This window comes from Heptranchias perlo, chromosome 15 (genome assembly GCF_035084215.1).
Source record: "Heptranchias perlo isolate sHepPer1 chromosome 15, sHepPer1.hap1, whole genome shotgun sequence".
Classification (NCBI taxonomy): Eukaryota; Metazoa; Chordata; class Chondrichthyes; order Hexanchiformes; family Hexanchidae; genus Heptranchias; species Heptranchias perlo.
In genome coordinates this window covers 33049049-33069349 of record NC_090339.1, presented here as the reverse complement: position 1 = coordinate 33069349, position 20301 = coordinate 33049049, and positions in this window count along the sequence as shown.

The following is a 20301-nucleotide window of genomic DNA, read 5'->3' as shown; positions in this document are numbered from 1 at the left end:
CAAGGATCACTATCCCTGCCACGGGACTCAATATTCACCCCATCCATCATTGGCATGCTGTGACTGCAGTATGTACTATTCCTAGGATGCACTGCAGCAACTCACCAAGATTACTTTGACAATACCTCTTTCACCTTGGACCTGTACCATCAAGAAGGACAAGAGCAATTGGGCGCTAAATTGGGCCGTGTAGCGCCCGTTGCTTCGGCGCTGTGCGACTTCTCGAACAACCAAGATGGCGTTTTGGCTGCGCACGCATGTTTCCAGCATAACGTGCGCCGGTTGCCATTTTGGTATAGGAGTTGCGTAAATACCGAACGCCGGAAGCACGGAAAGTAAGGAGAAAATGCGTGCAATCAGTGTGCAACGCTGATTTAAAGTGATAGACACCATTTTGGCCTTAACTCTCAACTCAACGCACTGTCTTAACCACGCACACCTGAATGTTTCTTAGAGTGCCTGGAGGACCCCCCCACTCCAGCTTTATTTAAAGGGACCATGCAAGATTTACAGGTTAGTTGCTGGATTATTGCTTCTGGCTGCTAATGGAATAGGAAGTGTTTTTTGAAGCTCCCTATACTTACTGAGAGTTCCTAGAGTACATTTGAGAGAGGTTTGGCAGGTACTACCTTACAGTTTGGAAAGTTGCAACCGTAGTTGAACAACATTCCTGGCAACGATGAGTGGTCTGCTAGGGCTCCCGCTGGGCATTGAGCATGACTGGGAACATGCAGAGAGGCCACACAGAGCTGCATGGAGAGGAAGGACAAGGAGGCACAGGGCACTGAGCAGGAGGCTGTATCCAATGAGGGCCTTCCGGGACCAATTCTCTTACTTCAACATGACCAAGGAGAATTGCATTCGACGCTTGAGGTTCACCAAGGAAGCCGTCACTGAGATCTGTCAACTGGTGCAGCCACAACTGCAGCCCCAGAGCAGGGCAAGGACAGCATTGCCTGTGGCTGTGAAGGTAACCACGGTGCTGAATTTCTACAGCTCAGGATAATTTTAGGCCTCTGCTGGCAACATGTCCAACATCTCGCAGTATGCAGTGTACTGCTGCATAAGGGAGGTCACAGACGCACTGTACCAAATGAGGAACAGGTTCATCACCTTCCCTCTTAACAGAGACAAGCAGAATGAGCGAGCATGGGGGTTCGCCCGCATTGCCGGCTTCCCCATGGTGCAGAGTCCCATTGACTGCACGCACATTGTCCTGCGTGCCCCGCATGTCAACTCGGCCTTCTTCATCAACCGAAAGGGCTTCCACTCCCTGAATGTGCAGCTGGTGTGTGAACACATGCATTGCATCTTGGAGATCGATGCCCTCTACCCTGGGAGCAGTCATGACGCCTTCGTCATGCGGCAGTCTAATGTGCCAGCTATCTTTCATCCGACTCGGCAAGTCAAAGGCTGGCTAGTGGGCGACAAGGGCTATCTCCTCACGCCGTGGCTCATGACTCCGGTCAGGAACCCACGCACACGTGCACAGCAGACCTATAATGAGACCCATGCTGCCACACGCAACGTCATGGAGCACACCATAGGCCTCCTCAAACAATGCTTCCGTTGCCTGGACTGGGCTGGAGGAGCCCTGCAGTACTGCGTTGAGCAGGTGGGCAGATTCGTGGTGGTCTGCTGCATGCTGCACAACCTCGCCACCATGAGGGACCAGCCTTTGCCACCAAGGATCGGAGAAAACCCTGAGCCAGAGGTGGAGGAGGAGGAGGCTGAGGAGGAAGAGGCAGAGGAAGAGGAGGAGGAGGAGGAGGGACAGGTGAGGAGAAGGAGGAGGGGGGGGAGGAGCCGGAAGAGGAAGTGGAGGAAGACGCAAGGGTGCAACAGGGACCACGCACCTTGTTTGCAAAGGCTCTACGTGCTCGTCTGATCCATGCCCGCTATCAATAATGTCAACTACATCCCCCAACTCACCAACAGTCCTACATATCCCACCTTTCTGCTCCCACAAGACAATCAAATCGCTTTCCATCTGATTACACATTGGTTTCCCTCTCAGCTCATCGCACAAATAAAAACCACCACCAAATGCAAATTCAAAGTCACTTTTATCAATGAATAATTGAAATTATGCAAACAGACCAGAACTATTCACCCTTGTGCATTCCCTTAGTGCCTGTTGTTCATGTGCCTTTACCTATCCAAGTGCTCCTACGAGGTGCTTCCCCAGTGGCTGGAGTATGGGTGGTGGGAGGCTGCTGGCCTTCAATGGAGAAGCGTGCAGATGGCCTTGGAGGATGACCGTAAGCAGCTCTGGACCGGGAGAGCCCGGCTTCAGACTGCACCATCTCAGCATAGGCAGCAGTCTGGCGTGGTTGGCCGATAGACAATAACAGGGGCACTGGAGGAGTGCAGGGGTGGGAGCAGGAATGCTGTCATCCGGAGAGAGGACAGCAGGTCCGTCTGCCATGGCACCACTGCCACTCTCCTGGGGCGGTGCCTCAGCAATCCTGGTGATCAGCTGGAGAATGGATTGCTGGAGTGCTGTGACGCCCTGGAAGCCCCGTTACACAGTGGTCCCCAGACCCATGATAAGCAGCAGTCTGATCTTCCATTGCAGCAGTCTGAGCATCAACCATAGCTTGTAGACCTTTGATGACATTGGTCTGTGCTGCAATGGAAGCCGCGACATTGGCCATCAGACGCTGCATCATGGTGGGTTCCACAGGTGTGCTGATGGAGGTGACCACGTTGGAAAGGATGGGCTCCAAGGTCTGTGCAAAGCCCCCTGCCAAGTTGGAGCTGGACTCCTCCATGCCCCTTCTCATTGAGCGCAGGCTTTCTGGCAGGTTTACCAGTGCACTTAGCATTTGGTGGTGTACGCCCATTAACCGTCTTCTGTAGCCTGGCCCATCAAAGTCCTCATCTGACTCCCCTGCAGCAGAACTAGTGAGGGACCTCGCCCTCCGGCGAATTGGCACCTGCGGTGTCCGTTCCCCCACCCCGGCTCCTGCGCACTTGTGCTCGGTGTCTCACCCCGTGCAGATCCCTCCTCTAACCTAACATCTAAAGGATGCGCAGTGTCAGTCTCTGAGCTGGTGGAAGTGAGTGTCAGATCGAGTGACGGTGTGGCTTCAGTGTCTCCCTCCTCCTCCTCCTCCATGGACGGTGCCACCACATGCTCTTGGGCCACTGCAATGACAAAGGGAAGCAGATTGAGTTTTGGAGCAGGGAAAGGAGCAAGTAAGATGTGTGTGCCGACAGCATCTGCAACACGTGAGTCAGAAAAGATTATGGGAGGAGGGAGATGTGGGAAATGAGAAGGAGCTTTAGATATGCAGAGACCCCCCCTTCATCGGGACCTCCAGCACGGAATGTTGTCACGGCTGCAGCGACTGCCCGCCCAATGATCTGAAGCTCTTTCTCCTCTAGGGGGGTGAGGACGTGCAAGCGTCCCTATCCACCCTCAGGTCTCTCCTGCTGCCGGCTGTTATGCGCCCCCTTCTCCTGCAAGATAGAGGACAGTGTGTCAGTGAGTATCCTGCAAGGTGTGAAGGTGATATGCCTGTTGTGGTCGAATAGCTGCCAATGTGTGTGACCTGAGAGTGGTGGCCTGCAAGTGTGGTACTATGTGTGGGTGAGATGCAGCATGCCAAGTGCAGCATTGCGTATGGATGGGTAGTGTTTGTTGGTGGGTGGGTGACAGGGGGTGCAATGCGTGGAGCAGTGGTGCAGTTGGTAAGATGTGCCACTTGACACTTGCATTCGCTCATCTTGACCACTCATTTCAAATCATTGGACTTCTTTCAGCATTGCACCCACATGCGTGGTGCCATGCTCCTGGCATTCACTTCCTGAGCCACAGCCTGCCAATGCCTGCGGGGCTGCAGCCTGGAGGGTCGCCTGCCACCCTGTGGGTACATGTTGGCCCTCCTTTTTTCCACCCCTTCCACCAGGGCCTCCAGTGCATCATTCGAGAAACATGGGGCCCTCTCTCGCACCGGTCCTGCCATCCTTGTGGCCATCTTTCCCTCCTCCTAGTGAGCTGTGCATGTCCCATTTAAAATGTTCACCTGCACCTTTAAGAGGTGCAGGCTGCTGATGATGTGCGCTGAACATGCCCCATTTCGGGCTTCCACATTCTCCAGGTAGTGGTAGTGCTGGCTGCACACAGGCATCATGGTAATGAGCAGGCAGCTTGAAATTCATGTGCAGCCTGCATAGGGGCCATTGAGCGCGGGATAATAGCGGATCATACTACCCCCATTGGAAAATGGGCCCTATCAATTTTTTTCTCCCAAGTTCCCCTCCTTGTCACTTACCAACAACAACAACAATAACTTGCATTTATAAAGTCCCCTTAACATAGTGAAACATTTCAAGGTGCAGTACAGGTGCATTTTCAAACAAAATTTGATACCGAGGCACATAAGGAGATATTAGGACCGGTGACAAAAGCTTGGTCAAAGAGGTAGGTATTAAGGAGTGTCTTAATGGAGGAGAGGGAGGTGGTGAGGATTAGGGTGAGAATTCCAGAGTTTAGGGGCTAGGCAGCTGAAGGCAGGGCCACTAATGGTGGAGGGATTAAAATCAGGGATGTGCAAGAGGTAAGAATTGAAGGAGCACAGAGATCTTGGAGGGTCGTAGGGCTGGAGGAGGTTACAGAGATAGGGAGGGGTGAGGCCATGGAGGGATTTGAAAACAAGGATGAGAATTTTAAAATCGAGGCGTACCTGGACCGGGAGCCAATGTAGGTCAGCGAGCACAGGAGTGATGGGTGAACAGGACTTGGTGCGAGTTAGGATGAGGGCAGCAGAGTTTTGGATGATCTCAAGTTTATGGAGAGTGGAAGGTGGGAGGCCGGCCAGGAGAGCATAGGAATAGTCAAGTCTAGAGGTAACAAAGGCATGGATGAGGGTTTCAGCAGCAGATGGGCTGAGGCAGGGGTGGAGACGGGGGATGTTAAGGGTGTGGAAGTAGGCAGTCTTAGTGATTAGGTCTTAGTGAATGGATATGTGGCCAGAAGCTCATCTCAAGGTCAAATAGGACGCGAAGGTTGCGAACGGTCTGGTTCAGCCTCAGACAGTGGCCAGGTAGAGGGATGGAATTGGTGGCTAGAGAACGGAGTTTGCAGCAGGGACTGAAGACAATGGCTTCGGTCTTCCCAATACTTAGTCGGAGGAAATTTTTGCTCATTCAGTACTGGATGTCGGACAAGCAATGTGACAAATCAGAGACAGTGGAGGGGTTGAGAGAGGTGGTGGTGAGGTAGAGTTGGGTGTCGTCAGCATTCATTTGGAACCTAATGTGTTTTCGGATGATGTCGCCAAGGGGCAGCATATAGATGAGAAATAGGAGAGGGCCAAGGATAGATCCATCCTGACTTCAACATATACCACCCTTGGCTTCATCGTCACTAGATCAGTGTCCTGGAATTCCCTACCCAACACCATTATGGAAATACCATTACTTTCAGGGCTGCAATGGTTCAAGGAGAAGGCTCACCACTGCCTTGATAGGGCAACTAGGGATGGGCAATAAATGAGGCCTTGTCAGCATTGGCACCATCCTGAGCAGAAAAAGAAAGGAATGATGAGGTTTGCAGTGTGATGGGGAAAACCTCCTTGAGCTGCCACACAGTGCTGAGATGCAAATTTGATACCTCCCAACAACATAACCAAGACTGGGAACTCACAATGTGAAGGATTGTAGGCAAAGAACCCTGGTTGTACACCGCTTCACAGTGAGTGATTACATTCAACTTTCTCTCATTCCAACTTTAAGGTAAGCCTGTTGAAACACAATATTCATAACATGCACAAGGCTTGTTTTACAAAATAAAAGATGTCACCACTGGAAGTGCAATATGATAAATATCTCAACAAGCTGAATAACTCATGGTAAACATTGTGATTGGAGACATTTCTCATTATGTGTCAGCTCGGCTCAGTTAGTAGTACTCTCACCTCAGAAGGTTGAGGCACCACAGCCCACGTTAGGAGATCAGCACACATAATAAGTGCCGTACTGAAGAAGTGATGCATTGTCAAAGGTGCTATCCTTCAGATCAGATTTTAAATTGATAGCTGGGGTGGACATTAAAGATCCTATGGTGCTGTTTGAAGAAGAGCATGGAGTTCTCCCAATATCTTAGCTAACATTCGTCCTTCAACAAACATCACTAAGAGCAGAATTGGCCAGGTTGTCCTTTCCCTGGTATCACCAGCATTAAGGCATTTCAGCAGGGTTTGTGCAACCCGACTGACTTGCTGCTGACCCTGGAGAATTTTAAGGGGTCAGCCATATGTAAATTCTTTTGCCAGACACCCGCCAATGTTTTTAACCATTCCAGGGAGGGTAGGGAGGAAAATTATTGATGCTGCAGGACTGTGATACTGTGGTTCCTGCAGAAGCTTAAAGGGGTCAGCTGCCACTCAGAAGCCTGAAGCCTCAAAGCCAAACAGCCAAATCTTACTGGGGAGGCACCATTCAACTTTAAATCCCCTCTGCTGGCCCTAACAACTCTGAACATGAGTGAAATGCCACCAAAGCTAACATCCAGCATAGCTAAGGCATCAGTGATGTCACTCTGCTGTAAGAATTCTGGGAATTCCACCTTTTCCCTGAGTATGTAAAACTTTGGCCATTGACCAAAATCTTAAGATAGAAGGATAGGTGAGAGGTCACCAGACGAATCAACAACACACACAGTGGAATATGGGAGAATTACTCCTTCAGACATGTCTCTGTTTTAATGCAAAACCTACAACATGTGGTCAACGATCAGCACTAATTCGAGAGGCAGTGGGCTATTGAGAGAGGCAACTGCTCCAGACATTGCGAAGCCATGCCTCGGTTCTGATGCAAAACCAATCGACACCTAGGACATGGGATGAAAAGGGAGCCTTGTGTGGCAAGTGCTCGACGATCGGAATGAATTCGAAGAACAATGGTCCATCGAGAGAAGCAATTGCAACATGATGAGAGACCATCAAAAGCCATCAAGGACTCTTAAGGACTTTGTAAGAACTGTTTAAAAAGACATGGAAGTGCCTCATTTAACGACGAAAACTATTGTAAGAGAGGGGTATATAAGTGGAAGCTTGAAACCCCTCTGGCCTTTTTTTTTGGTCTCTTGTTTTTTTGCTCTTCCTTGCTGTCTCTGGTTCTTGCTCTCTTGTTTCTTAGCTCTTGTCTCTTTTCCAGCTCTCTCTCTCTCTCTCTCTCTCTTTCTCTCTCTTCCTCTAAGTTCCTGCTTGTTTTTTTTTCCACCCGAGCTCTCCAGGGAGGAGAGCAGCTTCCAGCGAAACCAACAAACCCTACGTGAGAGAACCGGTCAACCAGACCTACAAGTGCACAGGATTGGTGAGCCTCGACCATACGTGTGTGTGTGACTCAGTACTGCACTGAAGTATCAGCCTAGATTATGTGCTTAAATCTCTGGAGCAGGGCTTGAAACCATGACCTCTGACTCAGGTCAAAGTGCTACCATTGAGCCAAGGCTGACATTTCAAAATAACTAATAGTATTGAGTGCTTTGAGGCATTTCTAAGATTTGTGATAAAGTGCGATATGTATAAGTCTTTCTTAAATCATCATAGTGTTGGCCATAATTTATTTATAACACTTGAAAGAAAAATTATTTTTAGAAGCTGCACTGTGATGTCACTTTGTAATGATGTTGTATAGAATTTTTAAATTCTGCTGGTTTTCTCCACATTTGTTTTATGTTAGTTTTGAAATGAGGAAATAAAATTGGGAGCTTCAAAGCTCCCATGCTGAGTTACTTACGAACATGGTTGAGCTGATTTGGAGAACATATAGTCAGTGTCACGCGGAAACTTGACAGTAGTGCCAACAGGAAGTGAAAACTCCTCCCCAACCCAAAAAAGTCCAGCTTTAATGATCAGTAATGCAGATGTGTTTACAGTGGCAGGATATTGAAAATAAGCATCTGACTAGAAAATTAAATCTTTCTATAAAGGGAGTTCAGTGTTTTAGTTTTTATGTCCGAGTGATTATGAATACAGTTAGGTTGAAAGCTGGGTCACTTATTGATACGCCCATAGTGGCAGTATTTAAATTAAAGTCCCATCAGGTGACATAGTGTTGTAATAGGCTAAATCCTTTCCAACAGAAAAAGAAAAGCTGATTGAGGCTAGCACAAGTACATCTTTGGAGGGCATGTCATGGACACCTATAACAAGGACCCAGGACTAAGTTCCAGGCTGAGGTAGGAGGTCATTACAACATTGTTTCCAAAAAACATTTCCCACATTTATAGATGATGTTCCTTCTTTCCCATTAAAGTTAATAAAGTCATTTCACAGTAACAGTTCAGACCAAAGGATAGTCATTATAAGCTGTGTAGCCTTGACATCACAAAGTCTCTTGGTCTTGATGGGAACTCACTCCTGGGGAGAATTTTCCTGACCAAAAAATGGGCGGTCTCTGGACTCGATAATCAAGGAAAATAATCTTAATTTAGCTGGCACAGAGGGTAGACACAATGGGGCCAACTTTCATTTATAGCACACATTGGGCGAGAGGTGGGCGGAGTAATCGCACTGTCCGCGCAATAGCACTAACGAGAGGCCCAAACCATTTTCATGGTTACGCTTCATTTGAATGTGATTGGCGAGCTGCCAGGGCTGAATGGAGGAGGAGGATGGGAAATCCATCTGAACCGAGCAAGAAGTATTCACTAAAGCGTGGGGGAGGCAATCCCGGGGGACACAGAAGGACAGCAATGTTTCTGGAGTGGTCTCCAGTGGTCCCGGGTGTAGGACCCGATTTAAATATTGTAATATTGCACGCGGGATTTATTTCTGCCCATTTCAAGGCTTGCTCAAAAATGGATTCAGGCGGGCCTTGGTGGGCCAGTGGCTGGTAGTTATTTTTACATTTTCGTACACATACTGCTTCATTTTTCATCATAAAGAGAGGGTGAGCCAGATGAAAATGTCCCCCAATGTTAAGAAGCAGTTGTAGAGTTGTAGATACAGTCATTAGAATTTTTGGCACTTTTTGGTCTGTAATGTTGATGGGTGAGGGGCCCGGTTGGCATTGATTAATTTGTCAGAAAACACTGACAGACCGGGTCTCAAAGCGCTGACTGCCAACATTAAATACTGATGGAGACACGTGATGTTATGGAGGTGGAAGAAGGCGGTCTTGGTGATGGAGCGGAAGCTCATCTCAGGTTAACGTCATGGTATTTGTAGCCAGTTGCGTCATTGGATTAATTCACATTTGTCAAACTGTTCCAGCTGAGCTGCCATAAATGGTTCAATTCTTACAGCATGTGAAATGAATGCTGGTATTCCTCAATGAAGTATCCTGGGGACAACCGCTTTTGCTGTGCACTTAAATGGCATCTGTCTTGCGTTCCGTCACTTCATAGGAACATAGGAACAAGAGTAGGCCATTTTACCCCTCGAGCCTGTTCCACCATTCAATGAGATCATCGCTGATCTGAGACCTAACTCCATATACCCGCCTTAGCCCCATAACCCTTAACACCTTTGGTTAACAAAAATCTATCAATCTCAGATTTAAAATTAACAATTGAGCTAGCATTAACTGCCATTTGCAGAAGAGAGTTCCAAACTTCCAATACCCTTTGCATGTATAAGCGTTTCCTGATTTCATTCCTGAAAGTCCTGGCTCTAATTTTTAGGCTATGTCCCCTAGTCCTAGACTCCCCAACCAGTGGAAATAGTTTCTCTTTAACTGCCCTATCAGTTCCCTTTAATATCTTGAAAACTTTGATCAAATCACCCCTTAATCTTCTAAATTCCAGGGAATACAACCCTAGTTTGTGTAATCTCGCCTCGTAATTTAACCCTTGGAGTCCAGGTATCATTCTAGTAAATCAACGCTGCACTCCTTCCAAGACCAATATATCCTTCGTAAGGTGCAGTGCCCAGAACTGAACACAGTTCTCCAGGTGTGGTCTAACCAGGGCTTTGTATAGCTATAGCATAACTTCTACCTCCTTGTATTCTAGTCCTCTAGATATAAAGACCAGCATTCCATTAGCCTTTTTGATTCAATCATAGATTCAATCTCGTAACCTATGCTTTGCTCAGAAAAGTCTGTGTTGGATTTGAAGCAGCATCCCGCAGCCTTCTGCCAGTGAGGTAAGAGGTGGAACATTGTGTTTGAAACCACAGAATATAAAGTACTTACCATTACAAACAAGTCAAATGACTCATTATATTTGGCGATAAGGTTGTATGTAAAAGCGATGAGGTGGAACTACAGTGATTGAGTTTACTGCTAAAATGTGCTGGCTTGTCCATTTATTACAGGTTATCAGGAGAGCTGGCTCACAAAGTTGCATCGGTTTAAATGCTAAATGGACAAGAGTAGCTATAAATATTTTATCTGAAATAAACGAGAGCATGTACCTTTTCCCATGGTTGTGTGCTTATTATTGTTCAATAGAATTCAAAAGTGTTCCATGTTTATAATTAACATTGAAGCAGGTACAACTTTGTGTAGACGTCAGGTTCAACCATTGGCCCAAGATACCTGTTTTGAGATTTCTTTACCAGGCCCTGCACAGTTCTGCACCTAAGCTGGTTTAAATGTTACATCCTGGAAGTCTACCAGCACTGGCATGATGTAGTCAAAGCTTCCAGCAAAAAGAAAAATACACACTAGTGATCCGTTACCCTAAAGTTGTTCAGTAAGGGCATCACCTTCCCATCTATGATTCACCTTTTCTCGTTCAACTTTGCTGTATGGGTTTCCCTGTTTTGGGTTTTGTGTCTTTTAAGCCTTCTTTTCAGCAAGTGGTTATTCTTACTGCTCAAAAGTTAGCCTGAGCAATGACTCTCTGTCCTAACTCAATCAAGGATGCAGGAATTCCTTAGCACAAAGGTCAGTTGTCTGCACAGTTAGCATTCACATGAAGAATCCATTGCAGCTGGTCACAGTCAATTTGTAAATTAAGCGAGTAGTATCTCATTCTGTTCAGAAAATTCAAAGCGTTCACTGCTGGAGCTCACATGGCAATATGAGTGTGAGCAATGGCATCATGAACCTTGTGGAGCATAGCGACATGATAAAACTGAACAGTCCTATCAGGCTGATACCTTACAGGCATCCCAATGTGAATGAATTTCATCAGTTCTTCTGGAGATTGTATCTGTCACCAGGCAAATGCATGCCCGGATGGAACCATGGGTGATATGGCAAAGGTCCTCTATTGCAGCTTGAAAGCAGCTGGTAGAAAAAAAATTGAGAGAGGTGGTGACTTTGATATCCACCAGCAGAGTTATTGAGGCTGATGGTCTGAGCTGAATGGCATCATTCAGAAGCTGGAAAAGTTTATCAATGGCCTTTTTAGTGAATCTTGGTCTTCTCATGTGGAGTTCCTCACTCAGATCTTGATCAGATCTGTACTCTTATATGCTCTTTATATACTGTACATTATATACTCTTTGTTGGGGGGGGGCACGGGGGTAACACCTACTGGCCTCATCCTCCAGAAATACTGCCTCACTCTCTTTTACTGCAATCTATTGTCCTCCTCCTCCTCCATTATTATTGTGAACAGAGCAAATCCCACAGGGAAATCCATGCTACTAACTAAGTAGCCCTTAATCTGGGCGGGAGTCGAAAATTTCCAGGGAGACTGACAGACACTCAGTAACTGTAAGAACTGTAGATTCTTTTATTTGAAACAGTTAACTCTGTTTGAATGCATTATAAATTTGATTATTGTATATTGTATATTGCCTGTACCTCTATTATTTTATCTGTAAATAATCTGGATAGTAGTTTTAGCCGGTATACAACGGTCTAGCAGTGTGGTATTTTCTGCCATTTGAGATGACAGGAGAATGTGATGGTCATCCTATCTTTTCTCCAGTAAGAAATTTATAATGATAAGGTTTATGTTTACCCAAATACAGCAGAGAATAACTACACGGGTTTTAGATCATGGGAGCCTCTATCTGCTAATGGAAAGTGTAAACAATTTTACAACACCAAGTTATAGTCCAGCAATTTTATTTTAAATTCACAAGCTTTCGGAGGCTACCTCCTTCGTCAGGTGAACGATGTTCACCTGACGAAGGAGGTAGCCTCCGAAAGCTTGTGAATTTAAAATAAAATTGCTGGACTATAACTTGGTGTTGTAAAATTGTTTACAATTGTCAACCCCAGTCCATCACCGGCATCTCCACATAATGGAAAGTGTAGTTAAGTCACAAGCATGAGGAACGGTGTTGGGAAAAAGCCTAAACTGTAACATTTAAAGCATTATATATTTAAAGTGAAAATAACAATTCTCATGAATTGTGAATACACAGCTCAGGCATGGTTGTTTAGTGTCATAAATCTTTTCTTTCCTCAAGATTTTGTCCTTTTCTCTCCTGAAGAATCAGATCTGTTAACTTAGAACAGATCGAGAATCAAACCTGGGGCCTTCTGGTCTATATGAGGAAGTTCGATATGCAAACGTTTGATTATTCTGATCAGTATTAAAATGTTTTGCACAAAAAGATCGCTGAGATTTTCCTCGGCAGTTCTATCGATCAACAGCCATAACTTTGGTGGAAGATTGTCAGAAACCCCAAGTGGATGTGTGAACAGGGTTTCCGCTGATCTTCCGCTTGAAACTATAGCGACTGATTGGGAGGTTCCTGGAGAAATTCCCGCCATATGTTATCTGATTGCTGATCTACTCCATACGTAATGTATTTTTAATTAGTCCCCTTACAGGAAGAATATTAAAGCTTATCAAAAGCATACGATGTAGATTCATCAGAATTAAGCCAGAAATGGGAAATTTTAGTTATCAGGAGAGACTTTAAAAACTGGGACCACTGGTTGAGAGGAGGATAAAAGATTTAATAGAGGTTTTTAAAATTTTGATAGGGTGAAAATGTAAAGATTATTTCCTCTGCTTGAGGAATTAGGAATGAGGGGTCATCATTTTAAAATTGTCACAAAAAGAGTGAGGAGAGATGTTTGGAAAAAATTCTTTACTCTGAGGTTTGTCGGAAAATTGAATGCTTTGCCACAAGGAATGGTTAAGGCAGAGACCATTGCATGTTTAAGGGATAATTGAATAAATATCTGAAGCAGAGGAAGATGCAGAACAATGGGGAGAGAGCGGAGCAGTCGGATTAGTTTTGGAATGCTCCAGCTAAGAGTTGGCACAGATGAGGTCAGCCAAATGGCTGTAGTTCTGTGCTGTAAACTTTTATAATTCTAGAGATATCAAACAAATTCATTTTATCACTCCACTTGTTTCATGGATAGGTTGGTCTACATTGGCAACTAGAATTTGTAACTAACAAATAACGTTTATCAATATAATCTGCACAGTCATAATAATGCAATATAGGTTATGGTCCATGATGTCCAATCAACTCCTAATGAGTGTGATATGAGTTATTTAAGTATGTTAATTATTCTTAGGAAGCTTGTCTCCCAACAGTTTGCTCTTCTGCCTAATGCACTCAAAGCCTTCCTGCCAATCCAGCTCTCTGACACTGTTTGCTTTCTCCCTTATCTTCGGTTTTGCTATTTGTCTTTCAAATTAAAAACCATGGGATGGGCATACATTGCTTGCTTTCCTTCGACTGGGTGTAAATCATAGTTTCTGTCCTGAGCAACTCCTTGGGCTATTTTTATTTGGACTAGTGGAGGACAGGTTGTTTGAATGTAATAAAGAAGGTGTTTTTCTTGAATTATGCAATATTAGTCATTGCAGGTGAAGTTGAATACATGTGGGACACACTGGGTGAGTTACTAATACATTGCCACTAAAATTTGAAGTACAGTTTGAACAGTGGTCTCCAGTATGTATCTTCAGTACATGAACTAAATCTCGAATCTCATGCACAATATAAACTGCTGTACTATATTTCCGTAAGAAACTGACTGTAGAAAGTATAAACAAGCAATGTGATTTCACAGGACAAAAGAAATGTTAGTAACGGCTTTGCTTCTGTACTCTGAAACCTGTGTATGGACTGCAGTCTGTGCAGCCAGAGCAACTACAGGGGTGATTTTAACCAGCCCACCCGGCAGAAACTGGGCGGGTGAGCAGTTAAAATCGGCCGGATGACTTACCAGCTGATGTCCTACCTGGATCCCGCCATTTTCCACTTTAACGCAAAGGCACCTATCTGAGACCGGCGGGATCTTTCTTTAAATATGCAGATCAGGGCCTGATGATGTCATTGGTCTCCGAATGCAATTTTAACTATGGCCTGAGTGGGAAAGCTATAGCACCCGCCAGTAAATGAATGCATTAACCAGTCTTTGCTTCCATAGGAAAGACATAACTCTTCCTTATGAGCTACCATGAGTTCAGACTGATAAGTTGAATAATTTGATTACGTTCTCACTTCATGGTTAATAAAGTAATACTATAGTGATCCCTGTCATCTCTACTCACATTAGTTTAATTAATAATTGATATCCAGATAGTCTTCCCCATTAACAAGTGAATAAACTAATTTCTTCTACAATTTCATCCTGCACTTAATAGTTACTATTCCTTCTGTCCATCTTTGGTGCAAAATTAAATAAAGGCATTTCCCTGGCCAAATAACTACTTTGCAGTTAATCAGTAGATTTTTTACGACCGTGATTTACTTACTATGAGTGAAACACTGAGTGAATTATTGTCTTCTCCGATAGTTTTCCATTTAATGTGTAAGAAGAAATAAACGGATACATTTTTCCACATCTGGTAACCAATCAGTATCTAGTTAGTTTCACAAAAGCAAAATAATGCAGCTGCTGAAAATCTGAAATTAAAACAGAAAATGCTGAAATAATCAGCAGGTCAGACAGTATCTATGGAGAGAGAAACACAGTTAACGTTTCAGGTCGATGATTATCACAACTGGAAGAAGTTAGAAATTTGACAGTTTTTAAGCAAGTACAGAGCCAGGGAAAAGGGAGGGGAATAGGAGGAAGAACAAAGGGTAGGTCTGTGATAGGGTGAAGGGCAGGAGTGATTAAATGATAAAAGGGGATGATGGTGCAAGGCAAGGAGGGTGGTAATGGTGACGATCCGGATTCTTTCCCCTCAGTCTGGTTCAGTAATAACTGAAGTCGAATACATTTTAAAGTTCAACACATCTTTAATAGCAGGGTTCTTAGTCTGCAGCATTGACTTGGACTCCTGATAGAGTCCCTCTATGCTGGCAGAGCAAGAACAAAAACATACAGAAATCCACACGTTTTTATACAGATGAATAGGGTTGGAACATACTTAACGAGGGTCAACACCAATCATAAGCCGGGCATAGGTTGCCATGCGAGGTTACATTATTTCCGGCCAATCATAAATCGTCCATGTGCTGATCATGCTGCTGTTAGACATCAAAGGGGATAACTTCCTCACTTTCCAACTTAGAATGTTCTTCCCTGTCCCTTCTGTTCCTTATCTCCCAACCTGGAATGTCTTTCAACTTTGGCTAAGCTCGTTCCCTATATTGATCTGCCATAAACATGGAGACATTCAGACCAGTCCTTGACTCACATCAAAGACCTATCATTGATAAGACAATGCAGGCCTGCTGACTAAGCAAACATATGGCCCAGCAGGGGGGCCAGGCCACTTGTATCAATCTCAGTTACTAACTAATTAACCCTTTCTAACCATTTTGCATTCTGCTTCTTTGCCACGTAGACATTTTAATATTTTACCGAAAACTGACCACGTAGGGATTCTCATTGGGACAAGTAAAGACACAAACAATGAGTCCAGAGGAGGTGTAAATGATAACAGCAGAACTATTAGCAGCACCTGCTATCCGAGAAAATGGGGGTGGTGGTTATGATCTGAAATTATTGAAGTCAATGTTAAATCCGGAAGGTTGAAAAGTGCCTAATTGAAAGATGAGGTGCTGTTCCTCGAGCTCCATGGAACTTCGTTGGAATAGTGTAGGAGGCCAAGGACAGAGAGGTCAGAGTGAGAGTGGAATGGAGAACTAAAGTGGCAAGTGACCGGAAGCTTGCGGACTGAACGAGGTGGTCGTACATTGTTCCAATGAAGCTCAATGGAAGCTTGAGGAAGAGCACCTCATCTTTTGATTAGGCACTTTTACAGCCTTGTGGCCTCAACACTGATTTCAACAACTTCAGATCATACCCACTGCTCCCATTTTCTTGGACTGCAGGCGTGGGTAATGGTTCTGCTGTTATTATTTACACCTCCTTTGGACCCAAGTCTTGTGTTTCTACCTGTCCCATTACCACCTCTTTTTGCCTTACACCATCATCCCTTTTTGTCATTTAATCATTCCTGCCCTCCACTCTATCACAGTCCTACCTTTTGATCTTTCCTCCCACCCCCTTTTCCCTGGCTCTGTATTTGCTTATAAACTGTTAAATCTCTAACTTCTTCCCGTTCTAATGAAAGCTCATCGACCTGAAACATTAACACTGTTTCTCTCTCCACAGATACTGCCTGACCTGCTGACCTGTTTCCAGAATTTTCTGTTTTTATTCCAGTCAGTTTTATTTTGGCTTTTCTAAACAAATTACCCTTGCCTTTCTCTGTTTGGCCTTGACGTTTTACTGGTCCTCTTTCCTAAGCACCTTTCCCATTCTGCTTCCCAACCCACAGTTGCAGATACACTTAAACCATCTTTAGTTCCATTGTAAATATTGTCTTTGGTCCTTTACTGAATTGCTTTGGTCTCTCCACAGCTGAGAGTTCCAGCTCATGCACTCGCTATTTTCACATCTGCTCTTGCCTATTGCGTTACTTGGTTCCTTGGTTCATGTCATTACCGATGATGTCAGTCTCAGCCTGACTGTAGATCATCTTCTTGAGCTCTGTTCACATGCTATGTTGGAAGGACCCAGTGCTGACTTTACAGATCGCAATCTATGCTACAGGATGCAACTCCTATTTTACACACTATTCTTGCTTGCAGACAGTGGAATATTGTTTTCTTGGGCCCAGGACTGCCTTCCTACATCAGGATGTTGCTCTATTCGAAACATTTTAAGACTTCCTCAGCTGTCACTGTAGAGCTGTTCTTTGTTGGTCCACAGATGGTATATTTTCCTCCAGTCATTCATTTTATACTCTTTGACTCCTTCTACTCACAGGCAGGATCAAGGAGACATATCCGACATCAAAAACCACATAATTTCTAATGTGAATTCTTTAGAGAGGAAATCTCACTGTTAGGACTCCTTTCAAAAATTTATCAGTTGAAGAGAACTGACTTCAGTTAATTTATTCCCAGTCTCATTTCTGTTTTTTTAATATATATTTTATTTCACAGCAAATCCTGAGCCTAACAAGTTGAGGGAGCTCACACTTAAATCATCCCTGGATTTATGAGTGCCTCTACTTATAGCAGTTCATCTCCTTCAGCAGCTAGGTTTATTAACTACTGATGATGTTACCAGCACTCACTATTTAAACAAAATATATTAAAAAGAAATTGTCAGATGGTTCAGTGGGTACTAATAATGGAGTGGAATTTCTTGTGTATTTGCGCCCAGAGATACACGTAATTGGGGTGTAAATCAAATACCCAGTGCAAAAGAATGAGGAAACTCAGACGCAAGTGTGTTACGCACATAATTCTGCTACATCCGAATTTCCTCACTCTTTTACGCCCATCTATTGATCCCTGCGCCCGAATGCATCTCAGCCCATTATTAACGCTCCGCTCCCCAGGATAAAGAGTCAGACATGCAAATTTCCTCCAATCACGCTGCTTCAAAATGGGTATAAAATTAAGCCCACAATTCTGGCCGCAGCAGGAAGCAAAGTCATTTTCCTGATATTTTACTGCGATTTTTTGAGCGATTGTTAAAGATTTATCCTCACTGAGACCTGCAATGTATTTTATTTTTCTTTGAATGGTATCAGTATAAGTCAAATTAAAAATTGAAAAGTTTCCACGATTGTATATTCTTAAACATGCTGTGCCCAATGTGCATGAATGATAGTTACATAGCTTGAAACTTTAATTTTCATACTTAAAAAGGAATATATGGTGTGAGTTCGGTGCTTCCCTCAGGCCTTAATTGTTTACACCATTTTTACGCTCCGGCATATGTTCATGCGATTCATAGAATCATAGAAGTTACAACATGGAAACAGGCCCTTCGGCCCAACATTTCCATGTCGCCCAGTTTATACCACTAAGCTAGTCCCAATTGCCTGCACTTGGCCCATATCCCTCTATACCCATCTTACCCATGTAACTGTCCAAAATAGATTGGCAGGGAATTTGGCTGTAAATAGACATCGACAAAATGGGTGGACGAATGGGCATAATTTCGGGTGTAACTTCCCAATTATGCCTCACAGGAAATTCCACTCCAATGTTAGGATACAATATGACCTATTTTCCTCTGCTCTCCTAAAAGGCAACCAAAAATGGGGCAATACAGAGGAAGAATGGGTGTCAACCCTTTGCTCTCATTTTGCTCTTGAATAACATTGCATTCAAACGCCTTCCATGGCTTATCTGGTGTCCGCACCTGAAGAGGGCACAGCAGTAAATTTCATGCAAATGAACGTCAGAGACCTCTGCACTCAAACTTCATTTAATAGAATTGGGTCCAGGTCAGGAGCAAACGGCCCAGAAAAACCTGGTGCTACTGATTCCAGGGCTGCCGTTCAGTTGGTAACTGTCTTTTATTTTTGGTCTTTTGAATAAAAATGGTTTTACTGCTCCTGTTCTTGTTGCAGGATGCTGTTAGTAATTTATACTTCGTGATGGAGGCAATGTACTTAGTCCTGTGCAACCTGCCCATGTGTGATCTGGTTTATGTGGAGGTAGAGGAGTGGTAACAACCACAGTTGCTGAAGTCATTGGCCCATCCATCTCCTGAGACGCAAGCACTGTTTCCCCATCATAGAGCAGGAAACCCCCTTCTCCCCGACTGCACATATCACTTGGAATAAAAAGAGAAGTCTCACACTCAGTCCGTAGCCCTCCTCCTCTTCCTACTGCATCATTCTTTATACCCACACTTGATATCCCTGTTCCTCCACCTACTGGTTCCACACTCTTAATAGCTCCCACCAAGGTAGACTGTAGGGGCACCCAGACAACTACATGGGGTGCTGCAGCTGTGGCACAGCAGCATGCACTCATTCACAGCAGAAGGAACCTTTAATAAAGGTAACGATCACAGACATGCAATTTACAGCATATGGCACAAAAACAAACATTTATTTAAAAACTTAACATTCTTCATCAGAAGATGTAAAGATAATAATCCTGCCTCATTACCTGCCAAAAAAAATCCTTTTGGCTCTGTCATTGGGCATTAACTGTGCTTGACCCTCTAATGCTTCTGGCACCTTTATGGCACGGGTTGCGGCCAGACATCATCTTCATTTTATGCTGGAGCCAAAAGCATACCCAGGTGGTGCCTCGTTTATTTAAACTATTTCTTAGAACAAGTTCAGTTGCTCAACTTCTGGTCTGGTGGAGCACTCTTACGGTATGTTCCACACTAATTGATCCCGTACAGTACTGGGAGAGGAAGGTCGGCCCTTATATGTATTGATGGTGTTATTTACTGGTAATCGTGGAGATTATTGTTTGATAAACTTGCAGTGGTTACATCAAAACTGCTGTCATGCACCAACTACATGAGCGTCTTGGCTATCAATGTCCCCTCTACATAGGATGCTGGAGAAAGAGGAGTTTATGTGGCTAGAACCACTGTATGTATTGGAAAAAACAACATCTGCATGGGAAATACTTGATGTGTTAAGGGTTTTATTTATTGGAATTAAGAAGGTTAAGTGTTGACCTGATAGATGTCTTCAAGATTATGAAGGGTTATGGTAAGATAAATAGTGACAAATTATCTTCTCTCTTGCAGTCTATCGTCTCTCTCCAAATTTCTCAGAATCCTTACAGTTTTTCAAACTGGGCTGTAAAATGTAAAAATTCTACCCTAAATTAATGTTAAAAATGTTTACTTTAGCATCAAAATTGTCACTGTGTTTCTTGAATTCTCCTGTTGGTTCAGCTCACAGTACAGGGTCATCACAGCAAAGAATCTCAATGAATGGGAATCAGATCCAGAGATGTATGGGTAACATTGTTCGATAAAAATTCAGCAATCGATGTCAGGAGAAAATTCTCATGCAAATAAACATTTCATGTAAATAAGTGTATTCAATTAGATCAGTTGGGTTTATATAAGAAACAAGGGAGACAAAATAGTACCTCATGCAATTACCTGGGTTCGGTAATGAAGCAATACAAATGTTCAATGGGAATGCATGGTCCATCAAACCTCTCACATAACACTGCAGTTATAAGCAGTCATGGAGCTGTAATTCAATTTACACTCTCATCATTTGAAATGACC